This window comes from Malus domestica, chromosome 12 (assembly GCF_042453785.1).
Source record: "Malus domestica chromosome 12, GDT2T_hap1".
NCBI classification, from domain to species: Eukaryota; Viridiplantae; Streptophyta; class Magnoliopsida; order Rosales; family Rosaceae; genus Malus; species Malus domestica.
Genome location: NC_091672.1, coordinates 5,021,373 through 5,026,749, shown reverse-complemented (window position 1 = coordinate 5,026,749; position 5,377 = coordinate 5,021,373). Strand labels below are relative to the sequence as shown.

Below are 5,377 nucleotides of genomic sequence, written 5' to 3'. Positions count from 1 at the left end.
ACATGACATCTAGACCTGGCATTCATGTTATGTTTTCCATGTTCGTGTCATTTTCGTGTCATACCTGATATCTTAACAGGTCGTGTCGTGTAACACCCATTAAAATAAACAGGTAAAATGACACGACCCGAAATTACCGGATAATATTAACGGGTAATATGACCCAACCCATTACTCGTTATGGAAAATATATTTTAAACCAATAAATAATCACATGAAAAACATAATACTAAATAAGTATATACATACTATATTGTCACATCCAAAACATAAAAATGCAATTTTCTTTTAAGCATATTTTCGCTTACCTAAATTGTCACAGCCCGTCCCGGAATTTTAATTCCGAGGACGTGAAAAGACCAAAATGCCCTTAAACGGGACTAAGGGGCGAAAATTTAACAATTAGATTTATATTTGTGTGTGTTAAATTGTGTTTGGACTTAGGTAGGGCCTCCTACCCTCAAAACATTCCCTAAAACCCGTAACCTTTCCTTCTCTCTCTTTTTCTTCTTTCATCTCAGAAAACTCTCTCACTCTCTCTCTTACTCTCGAACTCACGGCAACCACCAAGAACCACCACAATCTTGTACCAACGTTCCATTTAAGACCACCATCGAACTCCTGGAACCTCCACGATCACATAGACACCAATTTCAGGTAAGTTTTACTTCGGAAAACCTAGATTCTAAACTCCCCGTGAAAGTGTACTGTTCATGAGCTTTGAATTGGTTGTGTTTTAGGCCAAACTAAGCTCACAGTGAGCTTAAGGAAGTCCCAAGGAAGCTCGGAGTGCTTCGTTGGAAGTTTTTGGACGTAAGAACACGGAGATCGACAAGTTCAAAGTTTGGCCGGAACTTTCGAGGCATTTTCCGGCGAATCCCCGGCGAGTTAGGAGTCTAGGTAGGTATCAATCTCTTCGTCTCGTCAAGTACTACAACTTTCCTTTTTGTTTCACTCAATTTCGTTGAGTATTGAAGAAGTTATACTCATTTGAAAAATACCCAGTTTCCGGCGACCTCCGAGGCTTTCGAGGCAGTTTCCGGCCAAACCACGGCGAACTAGGTGTTGTGCAAGGTATCATTCTCTTTGTCTCTTCAAGGGCTACAACTTTCGTTTTTGAATCACTTGATTTCGTTGAGAAATGACAAAGTTATGGCAATTTGAAAAACTGCCCAGAAAACGGCCGCCGGAAAAACCAGTCCGGCGACCCAAGGAAGAAGAAGGTGCGCGTGGGGGCGCGTGGACCCGTGCCTTCCTTGACGCGTGAGGACGCGTGCTACAGTGAAAAATTATTTTAAAAATATGTCGACGTCCGTGACGTCGAGTAGATCACTGTGGTATATTCATATACCCAAATTGAACACCGTATGAGAAAGTTATTGAGGATTGTTGGTTAGGTGTTCAAATAACGTTTTATAATTTTCGCATTAGGTGAAAATGTGAATTGACGATCCGACCGTTGGATCGTTACCAAACTTTGATACGTTGTAATACGTAATATTTGAGGATTATTGGAACTTACGGATTGGGAATCCGAGTTACGGATCTTCCGGAATTGGAATTGTAAGTCCATAATATAAAATGTTAACCGTCACTTAGTTTTGGAAATTGACGGAGATCCGACCGTTGGATGGTAATGAAATTTTAGGATGTTATCCTAGAGATATATTGTGGACCTCTGGAAGTTATGGATTTAAAATCTGAGTGGCAGATCTTCCGGATCGAACTACGTAGTGACGTATTTTATATAAGTTATATATTCTATCGATATGAATTCTGAGGTTGGATTTGATTACTATTCTAGGCGGCGATCGTCGTGACGCCTTGATGTGTGGTGCTAGGGAGTTGTTGGACGAACTCCAGGTGAGTGGGCAGTTTTGTTTTCCGTATATATATAAACTTGACGTTTCCCAGAAATTGAATTGAAATGAAAATATGTTTAAAATGAAATGCATATGAGTTATGTGGAAAAACGGGAAGTGAAATACCATGCATAGAATTGATATGAAAAGTATATAGAAATGTGAGTTGAAATGCCATGCATGAATTAATATATGATGCATATGTATGAATTGGTGCGGTGGACGCACAGGTAAGAATTGATTTATGATGCATATGTATGAAATGGTGCGGTGGACGCACAGGTGAGTATTTATTTCTGTTATGATGATGTTGATGTATATTGAGCTCAAATCCTGCACCATAGTTTAGTGCTTATAGTATTCACCGCATCGCACGCTCGCCTTGGATCCAAGTAGATGCTAGTCGTACAGTCCACGCGGAGTGGGTACGACAGGCCAGTCGCGAGAGTGTTAGTGAGATTCCGACTGGTGGGTGACCTTAGATTATGTGCACAGATGATTTATGAGAAGCACTAGAGCGTAACTTATGTGCAGAAGGCCGTACAGGTCACGCGGAGTGACTCCGGCAGAGTGTGAGAGTGATAGATTTTGAGCTCTAGGTTCAACCGGGCTAATAGAGGGCCTCCGGTTGATTACTTTATTGCACCTGATATGATTTATGTTGATGCATTCATACCTTATTACTGTTGAGATGATGTGGCATGGCATAATTAATATGAGAAATGTTGAGATGATGTGGCATGGCATAATTATGATGAAAATGTTGAGTTAATGAATTGAAGTATTGAGAATATATATATGTATATTTATATTTTATATTTCTGGGAAGGTATACAGGTTTTACGGAGAGGGGTTACAACGTTTTGAGAAATGTTTGGATTTGGAAAAGAATTGTTTTACTGACCCACTCAATTTTGGTTTTGCGCCCCTCCAGGTTCAGGAATCACAAAGGTGTGGTGACTACGAGGAATTTGACGGTGTTCTGACAGATTGGACAAAATTAGGACTCACCTTCGGGTGTATCAACTTATAAATTGTATTTTAAAGCTTCCGTACTGTGCAAATGGTTACGTCACTCTCACGTGACGGCCAGCATGCCCTCCTTCGGGACGGGGTGTGTCATAAATTGATTGTTCTAGCCTTTTTCTTTACAATACTCGTATTTGTATTGTCCATACTTTCGCTTCCAAGATCTCGTTATGTTCCCATTATAATCTCCACGGACACCTCATCACTAAGGTTTAATGAATCTGAATCTCTGGCATTCATTGCTTCTGAAACAAAATGGGTATAAATTAATTAATAGCTTAATTAATTAAGTAAAGTCTTTAATAGTTTTTTAATTAATGTAGAAGTGTAAAAAATATAGAAAAAGTATGTAAACACTCGTAATGACAAGCTTTACAACTTTCATTAAGAGCTTAACTTTGAAATTCGCTACTATAATCATATAAATCATATATCAAAATTTAACCGTTGATTGTTGTTTACATTTACAATTCATTGTTCTCATCAAATTTTGTTTTTTGAAAACATGATCTATTAGAGGATGCATGAAGATAAACGGTTTGGATCATTGATATTATATTTAGAGTTTTACGGTTAGTGAAAATATTGCTTGATGTTTATAAAATTTCTACAAACTATATGACATCGACTCATATTTCAGTTAACCGTAAATATTGAAACGTGATATCAAATATCTGAATCGTTCATTTTCTTACATCCGGCAGATGATCATGTTTTCAAAAAGGAAAATTTTAAAAATGAAATTCAGTAAGAAGAATAAGGCGTAAATGACAATCGACGGTTAAATATAACTTTAAGGTTTATGGATTATAGTGTTGGATTTCAAAGCTGACCCCTTCATGAAAATTGTAAAGCTTGTCACTATGAGTGATTGTATATTTTTTTTACATTTTTTACACTTTTACAATAATTATTATTAATTTTGCCGTCAAATAAAAAAACATTATTCATGAGGGTTTGGAGGATTTTAAAAATCTAAACGATAATGTAAGTGTAACCATTATCTACTCATGGAGGAATAATGATGAATCACAAGTGTTTATACATTCTTCCACATTTTTCATACTTGTATGTATATCTTCTTAGTTCTTGCCAATACAAATACTATACTAGTTTATTTTAATTTTGGACAACAACATGTTAAGTAAAATTTATCCTAATAATGATAATAAGGAACTCTCATAATAAATATAAATAATGACCAAAACTTTTTTTTTTTCACTTATGCATAATAATAATACAAAACTATATATTTAATATAGAATATATTGTATTTATTAATATGGCTATTGTATTTTATAATAAATCTTTTAGTAATTAAACTTTAAAATTATCAAAATAATTTTTTTCTTAACGGGTCTAAACGGGTTACCCACGTGTTACTCGCGTGTATACCCGTTATTAACTTGTCACCCGATGATGACCCGAAACCCGTTATTTTCGTATCGTGTCAGAAACTGCTGGGTCTAGTGGCATCTCGTTGGCATTTTAGAAATTTCATTGCTACCGGGAATAAAATACAATAAATTTCGGGACGGAATGTCACAACTAATCATTAATAATAATAAAAAATATAAAAAGCCTATTCCAGTTTTTGATTAAATAAAATAAATAATTAGCAAAATCTAAAAACACAAACCACAGAGTTCAAAATTTTAGTAAATCATAGAATATAAACTAAAAACCAACTAACAAAGTCCAACTTCGCAATAAATTATGGATTCTAATACAAAAACCAACTAAGAAAATTCAAGACCAATTAAGCGAATATGCAAAAAACTATGGATTTTCAAATAAAAAAAATTCATTTTTGTAGTAATTTTCAAATCAAAACAAAACACAATTGATAAAAAAAAATTCACTTATGCATTGACTCTAAATCAAAATATAATCTAAAAGAAAAAACAAAAACTTAACTCTCAAATTTACCTGATAAAGGCAAAGAAGGTAGAGATTGGCATTAAATGCAAGTATAGATTTGTGAAGAAACCTAAAACAACCAAATTACCAGTCATTAAATCGAAATTAATCAAACCCAAGTATCGATTTCCATCAATAAAGAGACAGAGATACATACTTGCTCATTGACGTAATTGTTTAGATCGAAAAGGATGTTAGAGTTGTAAGGATTTTTGTCGAGCAGCTGCTCCACTGCAATGCCACCTCTTGCTGCTGTAGAACCAATCTCCACCTCATTCGAAAGCCAAAACCTTTTTAAATTCGCAATCTAAGGACCAAACCCAGAAATAAAATTTCAGGGATGGGCAAGAATTCCAGAGAAAAATTTAAACATTTTCTGCAAAGATGGTTTTTTTTTTTCTTCTGGAAAATAAATAGAGAAAAAAGAGATTGAAAGTTTTGAGGAGTAATGGAAAGAGAGCCACAAGGATGCTTCGAAGATAGGGTGAAGGGAGATGAAGGGAGAGTTGTGCTATTTTGAAGGTAGGTGAAAGAGAAAGAAACAAGGAGGGAGAAGCAGCGCACAA

At 35.4% G+C, this 5,377-nt stretch overlaps 1 long non-coding RNA gene across 1 annotated transcript; it reads left to right on the top strand.

Annotated features, from left to right (window-relative positions):
• Positions 1–442: 442 nt before the first annotated feature.
• Positions 443–3,014, top strand: LOC139190080 (uncharacterized). The gene is made up of 5 exons (XR_011574079.1): positions 443–657; positions 741–900; positions 1,006–1,074; positions 1,805–1,863; positions 2,797–3,014. It is a non-coding gene; the product is annotated as an uncharacterized lncRNA (long non-coding RNA).
• Positions 3,015–5,377: the final 2,363 nt, after the last annotated feature.